We start from the raw sequence: 17379 nt of genomic DNA, 5'->3' as shown, positions 1-17379 counted from the left end.
CTGGAATTCATTTGCAGTTGCTGGAAGCCTTGGTGAGCCCATTCTCTCCCTCTCTTTCTCACCTTCCCCCATCTCTGTATACCTTTCTCTCGCTCTCTCAAGTAAATAAATAAAAAGAATTACAAACAGCATGGCTTAAACAACAGAAATTTATTTTCTTAGCATTCCAGAGGCTCAAAGTTCAAAATCAAGGCATAGCTGGGGTATAGCTCAGCCTACCACTCTAAGTTGAACCTCCAGCACGGCAAAAAGGAGAAGCCAGAGTACCAGCTTCTTAAAGTCCTTACAGAAGATCTTTCTTTGCCTCTGCCAACTTCTGGAAACCTCGGGTGTCCTTGGTTTGTGACAGCATCACTTCCATCTCTGCTTCCTTGTCACAGGGCAGTCTTCCCTCTGGCCTGGGTCTTTACATGACATTCTTCTCCCCTCCAAGGACACTAGTCCATATAACAGCACCTGAATTTATATCTTTTGTTTGTTTGTTTGTTTGTTTGAGGTAGGGTCTCACTCTGGCTCAGGCTGACCTGGAATTAACTATGTAGTCTCAGGGTGGCCTCGAACCCATGGCAATCCTCCTAACTCTGCCTCCTGAGTGCTGGGATTAAAGGCGTGCACTAGCACGCCCGGCTGAATTTATATCTTAATTACATCTACAAAGACCATGTTCCCAAATAAAGCCACATGGGTTGAGGTTTTAACAACTTTGGAGGGGGCACATTTCAAGCCATAACCAGTGTTGTGGGTTCATAGATTGACTACTCGGAGTGAACATATGTGGCCAAGCCTAGGAGGCAAGAAATGAGAAGTTGTGTCTCACACCTGTGGCACTGGGAAATGATGGGAGTGAAAAAGTAAATAGGATGAGGATGCTGTGGGGGCAGGGCAGGGCGTCCAGAAGACTCAGAGGCTCTTTACTGGATTGAGCCAATGGAAGGAAGGGAGACTGAGGATGGATACTGGGAGGGAAGTCTACTGAACTCTAAGCTCTTTGAGGACAGAGCTACATCCTTCCCTTGGTGCTCAGTGCATGGCACAGGAACTAGACTGAAGTACTCAAGAAATGTTCGCCTAAGAAATGAATGTGATCAGTTTTGCCTATGAGAATTTGATGTTCCAATTGGGCCGGCCAGGCGGTTATCCAGACCTGATAGATTTGAGGTTAGAAATCTTCACTGGGTGTTTAATTTCCAGAGATACCACAGGTCACATGTGAGTGATAGTTTGAGAAGGCAGAGGGGGCAAAGAGGTTTTGAGGGCAGAATTTAGAGAACGTGGCTACTTTGGGTTGGCAGAACAGAGGAGCTGGTAGGAGGCAGGAAAAGGCCCTTCGGAGCAGGAGGACAGGGAGTGCAATGTCATGGAAATCAAGAAAGGAGACGGCTCAAGGAGGAGGGGTGGAGCCGCTGCCAAATGCGGCAGAGGTCGAAGAGAAGAAATACTGAGAGGAGCCTGTGGATTTGCTAATTAGGAGGCCGGCAGCAGTGTCCCCACCTGGTTAAGGCAGAAGGCGGTTGAAGGGAGTCTACTCCTGGCAAAAACCTAAAAACAGGAGCGTGTGCACCTACCCGGGTTCACCCTGCGTGGACCTGGCTGGCTAGAACACATAGTGTAATAGCAAAAACAGAAAACATGGTGGTGGTATGTGGGTGTGTGAGTCAGTTTTGAGGTAGGGTAATGACTAGGCATAAGGCAGAAGAGACAGTTTCACTCAGAAAATGGGGGAGTAATTCTTAGAGCCTCAAAATCGGACTGGAGGATGGCGAGCAATGATGCCCCAGGCAGATGACAAAACAGTGTGTCACTCTACCTTGCCCCTCAGGACAGGGAGGTAAGGGCTGAAGGCACTGCGGTTTGTCCTGTTAAATGCTGTGTCCCTTGGCTGAAGAGGTACTTGTGACTGGGATATTTACGATTGGAAATAACAACATTGCCACCAACGGAGATCACCTGTGCAATGAGAGGTGTCAAGTGCCCGATGTCTGCTGTATGCCATCTCCTTTGACACTCACGACAGCTTTGTGGGCAGGTACTATCATTATTCTCTGTGCTCAGGTAAACAAGTGGGTATTCTGGGTGATTTAATAAGTTTCTAAAGCCATGCAACTAAGAAAAGGCAGAAGCAAGATTTGAACCCAAACCCAGGCATGGTGTCACACCCGTGAAAGCACTCAGGAGGCTAAGGCTAGAGGATCATGAATTTGAGACCAGCCTGGGCTCTATGGTGAGACCCCATCTCAAATAAATAAATATTAATTAATTAATTAATTAATTAATAAGGAAGGAAGAAAGATCTGAACCCAAGAGACACAGCAGAGGTTGGGAGGCAGAGTGAGTTGTAAGGCTCCAAGTATAGGAGAGTAAGGACCAGGCGAAGGGAGCTAGATGAGCAGACCCAGGTCCAAGACCAAGGACTGAGGAGCCAGCAGCAGTGTGCTAGTAAGCAAAGAATTGCAACCCTGGAATTCTCTCCAGGTCATGAGAATTATGCAAGCATGTGGGGTGGCGGTCATGAGTAGAGGTATAACCTGTGTGTATCCTATATTCTTGGTAACACCCACAAGCTATACACATTTGTAGGTCCTCTTGTCCTCATGTGAACAGGGGACCTGCAGGTGCATGTCCCTATGGATTTTTGGGCCCTACCCTGGGCCAGGGCTTCCCATTTTGTCTCCACTCAAGGCAATGAGGGTTGAGTTTGACCCTCAGGTGTGTTCAGAGTTCAGCCCTTAACCCACCTCCCCCTCAGAGGACCTTTGTCAGGGTCCCTGACCGCCCCCCACTCCTGCCCATAATTCTCCTCCCTTGTTTAAAGGGGCCAGTGGGTTTAATGATTAGTTACTGCCTTGTCGATATTGTCACCCAGGGAGAGGATGAATGGTGAGGCACTGCCCCCGCCCCGACACACACATACTACAGCAGATTGAGGATAAGGGGGGGACCCATCACCAAGGGGATCAGGAGGAGGGTAGCTCCAGGATAGGCCCTCCAAGGACAGGATTGAAAGGGCCCTCCTTGGGATCCTCCAAAGTGCTTCCACAAAGGTGGTGGCCAGTGGGCAGAATGAGACCCCTTCAGCTGCTCCCCCATCCCATCCTCTCCTCTCCAAGTCCCCCCAGACCTTAGGAGACCATGGTGAGAGGTCCTGGAGCAGGAAGACCTTTCTGAAGGGAAAAAGCCTACCTGTCTACCTCCTCCCTGTCTCATAATTGGAAGTGTGTGTATATTTGCCCCTACAGGTTCATGAGTGTTTGGATTTGTTCTCAACTATGTGCACACCCTCACATGTATCCAGGCTGGGGTACTTGTGCGCATGTGCACACATGCACAGGTATGCATTGGCAGGTGGGGGGGGTGTATGATATGGGGCTGTCTAGGTCTTGCTGTGCCCTTGTCCTTCACAGTGGTCCAAATGTCCGTGTTCCGATCCTTCTCTGAATTCTGAGGTGGGCCTGTATGTCTTCCAGAAGGGCTACTGAAGGAGCTGCTGTGCCCCTAATCTCTGGGCTCCAAGGAAGTTCCTGGTGACTCACACACTAGGTTACGGACCCCTGGGCCCATCTCCAGTCTTTGCTCTTTCAGATGCTTACCGCTGTGCTCTTAAGTCCTCACCATCTTGAACCTGGGTCTCCTTGCCCACACTACCCTTGTCTGGTCCTCTCTATCCTGCACCTACAACTTGAGAACTCACTGCTTTATCTCCCACGTCTACTAGGAACAGAGGGCACCGTCTCCATTTGGTGACTGCCCCTCTGGCATTCAATGTCTTTGGGGCATATTTCAAAGCATTCCCATACTTCATGTCCTCTGACCCCCAAGTACCTTCACGAGTAACCCCATAATGCTGGGTCTCTCCTTTTCACTTACCAAATTTACCTTCAATCTATCCTTACTGGACCTAGCCCTGGAGGAGAGGGAAGGAAAAGAGGGGAGTTATACAGTGAATTGGCTTCCTTATGTCAGGACCTGGGGAGAGGAGATGGGGGCCGGCAGTGGCTCAGGGGAAGGACAGGGAGTGGGCTGAGAGAAGCTGAGCCTGGCAGAAAAGAAACACTAGGAGTCAGGTCCATCCTCCTCCGGCAATCCCCTGCCACACACTCACACACACTCACCCTGTTGGAAGGTGACATTTGCTATTAACCTTATATTGGGCCATTTTGTAAATCAATGTCACTTACATTTAATAACAAGTGTAATCAAAGGAATTATGCAAATTTAATTTGATGCTTCTTGAATTATGCAAATCCACGGTGCACATAATGTTCCCTGACATGTGCCCGTTGGAGAGAGGGAGAGCAAGGGAGAAAGTGGGGAGGGGACGGACAGAGGAGGGATGCTCGACCTGGGAGGATGAGGGGACTGGGACTTGGTGGGGGCAGAAACAGCAGACCAGGTGTGGTCCAGACGCTGTTCACCAGGCTGAGTAGAAGTGGATGATGCCTGGAACCTCATTTTCTCTTGCCCCCTCTCCTCCTCCAGGCTTTTGCTCCCCCTACTGAGCATGACCTTGCTGGTCACAGGTTCTTAATGTCTCCTTCTGTGAAATGGGAGTGGCCAAGAAGGTCTGAATGCTCACAGAAGCAAGGTGAAGCATGCTCCTCTCAGAGGTCATCCTCTTGGTCCCCACCCCCCATGGCAGGTGACCTGCTATGGCTCTGGGAGTATCGTTGTCTTTTCTTACTCATAATAATCTTGAGACCCGAGCAAACGGAATTGCACCATATGACAATAAAAAGAAACCTGTAACTTTCAGGCTAAAGAGATGGCTTAAAGGTTAAGGCACATGCCTATGAAGCCTGAGGACCCAGGTTCGATTCTCCATGTCCCACGTAAGCCAGATGCACATGGTGGTGCATGTGTCTGGAGTTCATTTGCAGTGGCTAGAGGCCTTGGTGGACCCATTCTCACTCGCTCTCTGTCTCTCTCTCTACCTTTCTCTCTGTCTCTAATAAATAAGTAAAAATAAATCTAAAAAAAAAAAAAACTGTAACTTACCTCTAGGCCTGTAACTTACCTCCAGGTATATGGAGATCCAACCCTAACAGGATGATAATACACACACATTGACTCATGCATTTTTTATTTGTTTTTGTTTGAGGTAGGGTCTCACTTTATGCCAGGCTCTCCTGAAACTTACTCTGTAGTCCCAGGCGGGTCTCGAACTCACAGTGATCCTCCTACCTCTGCCTTTCAAGTGCTGGGATTAAAGGCATATGTTACCATGCCCCGCTCATGCATTTTTTGTTAAATCTGAGATGTCACATCCACATAAATTGTTACAACAGTATACACATACACTGTATGTCAAACCTGAACCCACTTGTTCCCAAGGACCAACATAACTGCTATACAGATAAAAATACTCAGGTGCACACTGTAAGACATGAATATTCAAAAACTTACTGCTTCCCTAGCATGTGAAAAACTCTGGGTTTGAGCTCTAGCATACACACACTCACATGCACGTGCATGCACATGCACACACCTGTACACACCTGGGCCCAAGGGACCTTGACTTCTGGGAGCACATGAACTCCAATGCATGCTGAAGCTCACGACCAAACCCTTGCAAACCCTGGCATGTGAATGCACAGCTACAACCCTAAGGCAGATGTGTCTTTTAAAAATATTTTTATCTTATTTAATTTATTTGAGAGACGGAGAGCAAGAAAGAGACAGATAGTGAGAAAATGGGCTCACCAGGGTCTCTAACTGCTGCAAACGAACTCCAGACGCATGTACTACCTTGTGCATCTGGCTTTATGTGCATCCTGGGGAATCAAACCTGAGTCCTTAGGCTTGGTAGTCAAGCACCTTAACCGCTAAGCCATCTCTCCAGTCCCAGATATGTCTTCTTAATGCTCTACTTAGCTCTTGAAGCCCATGCAGTGGCCTGGCAGCTTCAAGCTTGCACAGGTGCCCCTCCTTATGAATCTGCCTGCACTATATGGGGCCTTGCCTTCAATCTAGCCAGAGTCAGGCAAAGATCATGACGCACTGACCAGAAGGGTCTTCTTCAGTGTGAAGTGATGGGACAAGTGATGCTGTGAAAGTGTTCTCAAACCCTAAATGCTTGTTAGTCTCTGACAGACATCTCAGGGATGTTAGATCAAGGCTCCAGATATAGACCAGTTCTCTCCCTTCACCACCTACCACCACGTTGTCAGTCTGGCCCAGGCCCTATGAATAGGGCTGAGCCCTGGCGGGTTCACTTCCCTCAGCTGTGGGTACCAAGAAGAGGTCTGTCCCTTCCCTCTTCATTCTCATGAGCCCTTTTAGGATCTTGAAAAGAGTCGGAAGCAGACACTCTGAAGGAATCAGCCAGGAGCACTATATATCTATGTACGTTCTGACTGGAATTCATAGCTTGTACCTTCCATCTCTCTCCTACTCCTTTCTCTGCTTTTGCCCCTCCTTCGTGGTTGGAGTGGGGAAGCTGCTTCTGTCAACTTCATCCTGTTAGGTTCATCAAGTGACTAAGGAGTTGGTAGGTGGGAGCCCAGAGCCAAGGCATTTCTGCCAGTGAGGGCATGGGAGTGGCAGATCACTGGCATGGAAGTGTTATGATGTGCCTACTATAGGTGTCATTATGTCTCAGTTTCTCCTCAGTCTTACCTCTCACTGAAGTGCTGTTAGGTCATACCAACCAAAAGCAACTTATGGAAGGAAAAGGTTTATTTCATCTTAGAGCCTTCTGGAGAAGTTTCATCATGGTATGGCAGAGCAGAGGCTGGGCATCACATTTTCCCACAGTAGCCGGGAGGAAGCAACAAGACTGATCTAGCCCTGGCAAGGGAGGCTTGAACTGTAGTAACCCAAGGCCCATCCCAAGCAGCACATCTCCAGCAAGCCTCCGCCTCCCAAAGGCCTACATAACAACTTTCCCAAACTGCCACCAGCTGGGGACCAAGTATTCAAAATACATGAGCCTATGGGGGCTGTTTCATTCAAACCTCATCTTTTCCTGTATGCCAACATATTCAGTTGTCATACAGCAACTTAACTGTACATGCAAAGAAGTGAGCCTTTGGTATGTTACATTGTGAATATCATCATGGAAATTTTGCAGTGTGTTCTCTGTGTGTTCCCATAGTTGAGTTGTCAACATGTGTGAATCATTACACATCAGTTGACATCATGTGTGCCTAAATCTATGTCACCATGTCTGAACTGCTCAGTCTGTGTTCTTGTGAGCCATGTGCTTCAGGGGGCAGAATGTGAGTTTGTCATTATGTTTTAAATGTCATGATGTGCAGATCATTATATTTGCATTGCTATGATGTAAGGCTATATATGTTGCCAGCCTTGAGTCTCAGAGTATGGAATCAGTTTTGAGTTGACACAATGTATATAATTTTTTGAATTGTCCCCAAATTATGAGAGTATTATCCAGTTTGAATGATCACAATGTGCCTGTATGTATGAGTCTAATTTTGAGTTGTGGGTTAGGGTTGTATGGCAATATATTTGCATCATAACAACATGGCATGACTCTCTGAGTTGGCACAATGTATGTGCCATCGTATTAGAGTTTATCAAACATTTATGCTGTTACAATATGTGTCTGTGTGAATCATTGTGTTTCAATCGTCACACTGGATGAGTGTCTATTATCATGTGTGAGTTATGTGTCTGTATTTACGCTACAGTATTACAATGCGTGTCTGGGAATATCATGTTTAAGTTGTCACAATGTGCATTGCCATGTTGGAAGTGTTACAAAGTCTGTTCGTCACAATTTGTTTAGTTGTCCTAATATGTATTAATGTGTGTGGGTTGTCAAAATGTATTTGCACGTTGCCGTGTGGAAGCCTCTGTGTCTCAGCCTGTGAGTTTTCACACTGTGGCTGTGTGTATGTGAACAGGTTAGAGTACTATACTGTTGTCACCATGCTTAAGGTGTTTCCTAAAGTGAATGTGGTAGTCTGCTTCTCAGCTTGGGTCCCAGGGTGAAAGGTTAGGAGTAAAGGGAGAGGGGAAGAGCTGTCGAGGGAGGAGCCTGGGTTATAATCAAGACAGGACAGGACGGGGTGTGGTAGGGGTTAGGACAGAGTGAGCTCTAATTGGCCCATGGTGAATTATTCACATGTATAATCCTTGCAGAATTTCAGCTCGGGCAGTGCCAGTAAATGCTGTGCATGTTTAAAAGTCATTTCCATAAGTAAGTGCAATTTCTCTACTGTTTGCCCCTGTTTAATGAAGTGAAATCTTGTTTGCATTCCTCCCAATTTCCCAACGAAAGGCACCCAACCGTTCGCACCAAAATTACACCGCCCAAATTAAAACTCAGGCTCCAATGGAGTAAGGGGACAGTGGTGTTGGGCCCTTCTGGGAGGGTCTATGATGAGGTGGGGGGACGGGCAGACAGGAGCTGAGCCTGAGTTTTTCAGCTCATTACTTCCCTGTAGTTCCTCCAATTTCAAGGGCTCCCCACCATGCTCCCCACCACACCTGCTCCCATCTGGATTTTGCCCACCTTTGCTTCTCACTTCTTTAACTGAACCCCTAGAGTACAGAAGCATGGATATGTAAGTGCATTCTTACATGCACCGGATGTACATGGATATGTGTGTACTTGTGGCCTTGGGTATTTGTGAAGCATAAGCACATCCTGTTACAACTGAAACAGTGACTCCCACAGACACACACTCTAATGACAAACACAAATGGCTGCATGTGTATGTTGACTTAAGACTCTCTGTCGGTACATGTCTGTGGATTCGTGTGCGGGCCTTGCTTTATGTGTTAGGCATTATTATATGCGTCTTACATGGATGGTGACATAGAGCATAGGTTTAAGTTGGCCAATACTCTATTCTAAGACCTACTCCTTCCTCTTCATGCTCCCCCTGCTACATCCACACAGCTGGCCACATGGTGACTGAAGGGTTGGAGGAATCCCTTCCTGCCATTCCATTACCAATTTTGCTCCTGACTCATGGAGACCTCCTATGACTCCTGCTCCCTGAGTAAAGCTTCAACAAGTGTTCCTGAAAGAGTGGCAGGAGAATCAATCACAGTTCCACTCCCTCACTGCTCTTCCCCTTCGATTCCAAGAGGCCACTACATGGAAGACACTGTGGCTGGGATCCCAGAACATCATTGCAAGTTTCTCTTATTTGGTTTCTATAGCATGAGAGAATATGGTGAGGTGGATTTGAGGAGAGGGCTGGGAAAGATGCACCTACCCATCAGGACCTCCTAAGAACCTCAAGAATCCTCAGGACATTCAGATTCTCAAAATTCAGGCTCTAATATGTCTTCCCTGAGGTTGTGCAGCCCCAGACTTTGGGGAAATAGCTCCCCAAAATAGCTCTCCCACCTTCACTCTTCTGACCACTCACTGCTGCCCACTTCTCCAACTGGTCAGTGAGTCCACTGTATAGGACCGAGCAAGTAAGTTACACTGCTATATTGATACTGCCAGCTGCACCCCCAACAGACAATGCAGGCACTGATGGGGCAGCCAGGAGAGGTTCCAGAAGCCCCAAAGCTCTCTGGGAGAGAGTCATTCCCATGAAATCCTCGGGGAAAGGAACCCTGGAGATAGAGATATTAAGAGGAGGAGCCTTCCCTGGAGAAAGCTTCTCTCTTGCCAGTATAATGACCACGAGGGAGAGGGACAGCCGAGCATGAGGACAAAGTGTCATCCTACCCATGGCTCTCCCCGTGCATTCTGCAGTCAGCCCAAACCACAACTCTTGCTTCTGCTTCTACAGTTCAGAAACCATCCAGCACACCCCACTGCCCACAGGATAAAGTCTATATATTCCTTCTGCTGTCCGGCAAAGCCAACACATCACCATAAACCACCTCCCCTCCACCCTGCCCTTTCAGGCTCAGATCTTGACTCTGTTTCCCCACCTCAACCTACACACACACACACACACACACACACACACACACACACACACACACAGTGTATCCAAGCAAGTAGGGAAATTGAATATGTCTCAGCACCCTCCTTTGAGCCTGGAGAACTCTCCCTTCTGCGCAGATGCCACCGTTAGCCTCATCCCACTCCCACAGACTCAAGGTTCCTGTGATTCTTAGAACATGGTTCTAAGAGTTTCCTGGCCCTCCTCTTTGCTTGCTGGGGACCAGTTCTGTGGGCTCCGGGCTCATTGTGTAGCAGCTTTTGAAAACCCCTGAGCAATGGGAGGCAGTAGAGCATGTCAAGTCAGGGTGGCTTTAGGGATATGTGTCAAGGAATAGAGCCCAGCTTTGCAGAATGAAATTCCAATTCATGTTCTCCACAGAGATTCTGTATGGAACAGCAGCAACTGGGCATCCCAGTCGTTCACAGGAAACTTGGGTCTATGGGTCCTCATCCTACCTTGGGGTACCCCCCCACGTGTTACTCAGACTGTTACAGTGCTACTCCCCCTCCTCCAGGTATGGGCTTGCTTGCTCTAGTCCAGGCTGACCTGGAATTTCCTATGTAATCTCGAACTCACAGTGATCCTCCTACCTCTGCCTACCGAGTACTGGGATTAAAGTCATGCACCACCGTGCCCAGTTTAGACTATCACTTTCATTCATATAAAGTCTTTGCCCCTTAATGGGGGCAATATACTGACACCCATACCTCTCCTCTACTGGGCCTACTTTCCATTTGAGTACATTTCGTCCACCAGCATCTCCCAGGCCCTTCACTATGCCTTCCACTGTGGCCCAGTAGCTCCAAGACCTTTCCACCGATCTCCCCCATAACCACCCTGTACAGTCCAGTGTTTATCCTCGCCCCATTTAGCCCACCCTTTCACTTCCTGGCTCAATGATGTCCCACCACTAAATCTCCATGAACCCTTCTTGCTCCCCACCTTCCTTCTAATTCTCCCACTGAACATTTCTTCCTTCTGACATCATTCCCACTGCCCAGAAGATAAAGTCTATTTTCCCTTCTGTTGTCAGGCAGAGCCGGTCCTTCACCATAGCCCACTTCATGCGTGACCAGCCAGACCAGGGTCCAGGTAGTCTAAGTCCATAGCAGGGGGATTTCTTTATGCACCCCCCCCAAAAAAAAAACCACCTATACTTTGCAATGCCAAATCGAACACCCCTGCTGGGGTATGGGGAGGGAGAGTCCAGACAGGAAGAAGGCGTGGACTTCAATCGGGAAGGACTGGGCAGGACCCTTCCCCCTCCCGTTAGCAAGTCTGGGAACTCGGCCCCGGCCTGGTCTTCGCTCCCCCGCCCTCGCCCCTCCGCGCTTTCATCAGAATTCAATTTCCGCCCGTAAGTGACTCCGCGGGCCCCTGATCCTTCCCTTGATGAATGAGCCGCCGGGCCGGGGCCCGTCCGTCACCGTCACCCTCTCCTCGGCCTGGGCCACCGCCGCCCCCCAGCCCTCCGCCCCTCCACCAAACGCCCGCCCCGACCCCCCACAGCTCCAACCCGGGCGCCGGGCGCCTCCACCTCTACGGATCCTCCCCCACCTTGCAGTAGCCCGCCCCACCCCCATACTCGGGTGGCAGTCTGGGTCCCTGTTTCTCTCTTTGACTCTATCTCTCCCTGTCTCTCTTCTCTCTTTTCTCGTCTCCCTCCCTTCTTTCCTCTCACTCTCCCTCCCTCCTTCTCTCCCTCTCTCCCTCTAACACCTCTATTCATCTCTGGGAGCAACATCATTTATTTTGCACTTCCCAGATAATTTACTTTTTTTCCCTTCTACAGGAATTCTCCATTTCCCTATAAAATGAAAATTCATCTAGAATTACATCTTATGTCATCATTATGTTTATTAAGCGTGGATGATGTATATGAACAGGACGGGCTTGCTGCTGAGTGCTTAATGGTGCATAAGATTAAGCCGAGGCTCTCAGCTGCGCAGCGACTCCCCTCCGTTTCCCATGTTGTCGAGGCATGCTGGGAGTACAAGTTCCGAGCGCACGGCCAGGTGAACGCGCCGCCGCTGTCGCCGCGTCCCCCCCCCCCCAACTCCAGCCACCACCCCCTCCCCCGGGTCCCGCCAGGCCCGCCCCAGCTGGGCCAGGGACACCCGCGCGGCCTGCGGCTCCAGGCACCCGATCCGCAGCCTGGCCTGCGCCCCCCTCCGGCTCTGCGACCGCACTGGACGCCCCTGGGACCCTGGCCCCCGTCCGGGGGGTGTCTTCCCTCGGGACCACCAGAGCCGGGGACGCCCCCCCCTCGCTCTCTCATGAGCTCCTGGCTTGCTGTGTTGGGGCCCCTGGTTCTCTCTCCTCAACCTGCCCCGCCCTCCCTGATGTGTTTCTTGGGGGCCCTTTCTGTCTGTCACTCTGCACGTCGGTCTTTCACGCTGTCCCCTGCCTCGCCAGGACGAGGTGTGTTCCCCTTTCTGCTCCTCCCGCTCTCCCTGGCTGCGTCTGTCCGTCTGTCCGCCTGTCGCGGTCGCCCCGGCTCCCCCTCTCCTCCTCCTCTACCCCCTCCCGGCGCTGGCGGCCACCGCACTGCAGCGTGGCACCAGCAGTCTATGACAAAAACATTATCCTTCTGCTGCTAAACAATCCAATAAACCTCTCCACAGGGAGAAAGTTAACCTCTTGTCTCTTCGGCTGATGCCTTCCCGCCCACGTGACTGCTGCCACAGTAAATTCAAATCATTAGTCTCCTCACCCCATCAAAAAACTTCTATTAGTAATGGAGACCTCGCCGGAGACCTTCCGCGGAGAGCGCTGCCTTCCCAATTCCCAGTGGAAAAATTCTGCGCGAAAAACTAATTCTACTTTTAATAATCTGTCATCAGGACCAGAGGCAGTCATAAATTATATGGGAGCGCGTGCGAGAGCGCGCCACAAGAGGGAAATCAGGGCGAAAAATCAAAGCCCAAGTTTGACAAACTTTCCTGAAGATAAATAATAACTTACAAACAGGATTAGTTGTAAAGTCACGCTCGGGCGCGCAGCCACCGCGGCAATCCCGTCTGCCGGGGGCCGCCACCGCCGAGGCACCTGTCACCCGCCGCCACCGCCTCCGAGCCTTCCTCCTGATCCTCCTCCTCCTCCTCCTCCTCGCCTTCCTCCCTTCACCCTCCTCCTCTCCCTCGCCCTCCAGCCTTCCTCCCCTCTCCTCTCCCCTCCAGGGCTTCCACCTTGCTGCCCTCATCTTGCTCTTCCTCCTCCCCCCTCCTCCTCCTCTTCCTCCTTCTCCTCTTCCTCCTCCCCCTCCCCCTCCCTGGGCTCCTCTGGACCCTCGGTGCCGAGGTGCATCTGTCTGTAGGGCCACGAAGCCTGATTCCTTTCCCAACCCCCACCCCACCTTCCCAGGGTCCCCAGCTGCCAGGACCAAGGTCAGTGGAGGGGGAGAAGATCCGCAGGCGCCCTGTTTCCCGGGGCTGTCACTTGAGTGTGTTGGGGGGGCCTTAGCATGTCTTGGAGAATGTGGACACAACCTCAGGACCCCCGTTTCTGGGTCCTGTCCTCCCTCACAAGTCTGTTTCCCCACCCCCACCAGCCGGCGCGTGGAGCCTGGAGGTGGCCGCGAGTGGGTGGGGGCGTAGCGCGACCCCTGAGTGTATCCGTGTGTGTTGGTGGGGAGCGCCCCCTCCCCACGACGCGGCCCTCCCCCGCCGCACCCCACCCTCGCCCCGCACAATCTCGGCGCTGACAGCCGAGCGGGTGATAAATGCCGGCGACGCGGGGAAGGAATTGCGCAAAATAAAGAAGCATGTTCCAACAAGTCCTGTCAGGATTGTATTGATTTAATCATCTGCAGAAATACACATTCTGGATTACTGTAGCGTGCCCGGGCCGGGGGAAGGGGCGGGCCGGCCTGCCAGGGCCGCGCGGGGCGGGGCGGAGCGCGGCAAGCAAGGGGCGGGCAGAGCCGGCGGCCACGCCCCCACAGGCCACGCCCTCTGCCCTCCTACCCCTCCCAGAAACTGTATGGGCCTGGAGCAAGATCAGGCGGTGGGTTCTCATCTAACAGATTTTTGGAGAAACAGTTTTGCACCCCTTGGGGACATCAACTCCTGAAGCAGGCCAGCTGGGTGGGCCTAGAGCCTGTCAACCTTAGGACCCTCGTTGGGCCGTCCAGGGACCTCAAACTGGACGTGCGCCCAGGAAATGGGGGCAGGGGTGAGAGATGGAGCCTCTCCGGGCTTGGTTGGTGCTGATTCGCTGCCCCAGCCTCGTTTACAGAATCTAGACGCTGGCGCGCAGGCGTGGGGCTAATGGAAGAGACTGGGCACTCTGGTCCCACTTCCTAACAGGGTGGCCAAGACTGCCAACCTGCTTGGGAGTTGGGGAATCAGGGAGAGTCACTAAACCCAACCCTAGGGAGCTCAGCTTGGCTTGCCCTTCACAGGCAAAGGGTTTAAAGGAATCAACAAACAGCTTCTGACTTCCAGGTTTAGACCCCCAGGAGTGAGGACTTGGGACCAGTTGGATTCTCTTGATGGGAAACCTGGTCCTTTGGGAGAAGCGCACTCATGGAGTGTGGTGACATGGGGAGGGAGTGGAGGAAACCAAAGGGAAATGGAAAAGAAGTCTATCTGTTGATTTCATTATTGATTTGGCATTCCAGCTCATCAATTTCTCTCAAGTGTTAATATTCCCGTTTTACAGAATAGGAAAATAAGGTTTGGAGAAATTAAGTGATTGGCTCAAGGTCACCCTTTTGGTAAGTTTGGGAGCCTACCTTTGACACTAGGTCTGTTATATGTCGGATCTCCCAGGTAAGAGCCTTGGAGGAGACTGCTGCGGGTTCCAGAGGTAGAGAGAGGAAGATGGAGGGACAGGTGTGAGGCCCTGGGACCCATTCCTAGCAGGCAGTAAGACCCAAAGACGGCAGGGGGAGCTGGTGTTTGAACTCTCCTTAGGGGTTGTGAGAACTATAGAGAAAGGCTTTTGTGGATGAGACTATGAAAGAAAAAAAAAATTATCACAGTAATTTCTGCAAGTACCAGCGGCAAATTATTTTGGGAAAGGGCCAAGCAGAGGGCAAATCATGGAGAGGGAGGAATGCAGGCCAGCGAGGGAAGGGCAGCTTTATCTCAAGTTTAAAAGGGTGGCCACAGGTGTGGGGGTAAAGTCATTCCAGATGGACGAAGAGAATGATGTCATCAGAGTGGCTTCATCAGTGAGGTCTCTTCGAGTGACCCTTCACCCAGTGGAAAGCCCAAAGGATAAAGCACCAGCATGACAGAGAGCATGAGAGACAGACGGACTGACCCTCCTGTGGTCCCAGTGAGCGGCCCCAGCCTAACTGGAGTACATGTGAGTAACCGAGCAAGACTGGAAGTACCAAGCGGAGGGCTAGGGTGAAGGGAGGAGAGAAGAATAGGAGGAGACTTTGCGCTGAGAGGGAAACAGCATCTGCCTCTCTCTGTCGTCGGAAGGGTGCTCCCCAAAGGACATTCCATCCCGCACCTGCCCCTTCAAGTCCATCCAGGCCCTGCCCCTTCCTTCAAGCCCCATCAGCACCTTAAGGTGGAGCTTCCACTCTGCAGGGCGCTGTCTAGGCGCCTCATGTCTGTGTGAGTTCAAGGCCGTGAGGTAGGTAATAGCATATCTTCATTTTACAACCGGAAACTGAGGCTGAGACCACGGATGTATTCAAAGTAACCCAGTTAGCCGTGGTGAAACCACGAAACCAAAACGCTCTGAGCCCTCTGCTCACACTGGACAGTGGGTCAAGGTACGACAACCTAGCTCCAGTTCTACCACGACCAACTGCAAGACCCTGGTTCTGAGCCTCAGTTTCCACGCCTGTAAAGAGAGGGGATTGGGCCAATGTTCTCCAATATCCTTTACAGACCCAAAGCCCACAAAGCTGCGGTTACTCTGGCAGTGACCCTGGCCCTCCACCTGCGGGCAGCCCTCCCGCCTCAGCCCCACGCGTGCCTCCTGCTCGCGGCCCCGCCTGCTCCCCGCGGCCCGCGCGTGACTTTAGCGCGCGTGAGCGCGCGTGAGCGCGCGAGGCTGGGCCCGGAAGGTCACCTCCTTCATCACGGATTCTATTTGCATCCGGAATCGCATGTACATGAAAAATGTGTCGGCGTGCGGCCCCGACTGCAGACGCAGATGAAATTCTGCGCCGAGCCTGATGCGCGGTAACCTTTGCAGATGGCGCCGCTATTGCTGAGAAATGGGCTGCTTAATAAACCGTATCATCCGGCATATTTGCTGCTTGGCTAGCCAAATAGAAGTTGTTTTTTGCACAAATTTCCTTGTCAAATTTGTCAATGTTCATGTCATTTTTGCTTTAGGTCACAGAGCAAGGTGCAAATTCCTGGCATCTTTACTAGTTGCAGCCAATTTCGGCGATTTCGGCGGTGACGGGGATTCTCCGAGGAGTCGCCTTGCTGGCGCGCGCCCGCCTGTGTCCCAGAGAGCGTAGCCCCAACGCCTCCTCCGGGAAGCCTGCCGGCTCCATCCTGATTTGGAAAGAAAGACCGGGGGTCTGGGTTGAAGAGGGGACATCTTTCTTTGTCCAAGGGCTATCCCTAGATGCCCCTATCCTCAACTAAGGAGGTTAAGGAGTCAGAAGGGGAGACGTACTGGCCTGGATCTAGCTGTCCCCTATGCCAACTCCCCTGCCCCATGCGAGGGCTTTTCACCTTTCTTCTCCCTGGACTTGACAGAAGTTAGAACCCCTGAGTAGGGACGTGGAAGGGGGAGCACTATTGTCCTTTCATAAGAAACTGCTGTCCAATAACCCCACAATGCACTGCACGCAAAGTCAAAGCCAGACTAACCTGCAGCCTTGGCCCCCCAACCCCGCCGCCATTCTTGCTCACTTTAAGGGACACTGGGCCCTCTGCTTTCTCAGGGGTAATGGGACAAAATGGTATCTGTGGGCTAGATGAAAATGCAAACACACCTTCCTGGGTGGGGTGGGGGGTGAAGGAAGCTGATGACACCATTTAGGTTTTCTGAAGCCAGGCTCAAGAGAGGTTCAAACTGGTTGGTGGCACACACTTGTAATCCCAGGTCTCTGGAAGTTGAGACAGGAGGATGGCTGTGAGTTTGAGACTAGCCTGAGCTACAGAGTGAGACTCTTGTCTCAAAGCAAACAACAAACAAACATGGCTGGAGAGATGATGGCCTGGGTTCAATTTCCCAGCACCCATGTAAAGCCAAATGCACAAAGTAGTGCATGCATCTGGAGTTCATTTGCATTGGCAAGAGGCCCTGGTGCATTCATTCTCTGTGTATGCGTATGTCTCTTTGCAAGTAAATAATTTAAAATATTGTAAGCATGGTGGCACAGGCCTTTAATCCCAGCACTTGGAAGGCAGAGGTAAGAGGATCTCTGTGGGTTCAAGGCCAGCTGGAGATACAGAATGAGTTCCAGGTCAGTCTGGGGCTGGAGTGCGTTCTTACCTCAGATAGATAGACAGATAGATAGACAGACAGACAGACAGACAGACAGATAGATAGATAGATGGATGATACATACATA

The sequence above is a fragment of the Jaculus jaculus genome, chromosome 1 (assembly GCF_020740685.1).
Source record: "Jaculus jaculus isolate mJacJac1 chromosome 1, mJacJac1.mat.Y.cur, whole genome shotgun sequence".
NCBI classification, from domain to species: domain Eukaryota; kingdom Metazoa; phylum Chordata; class Mammalia; order Rodentia; family Dipodidae; genus Jaculus; species Jaculus jaculus.
The sequence above is the reverse complement of the archived record's forward strand: the minus strand, read 5'-3'. Positions refer to the sequence as shown.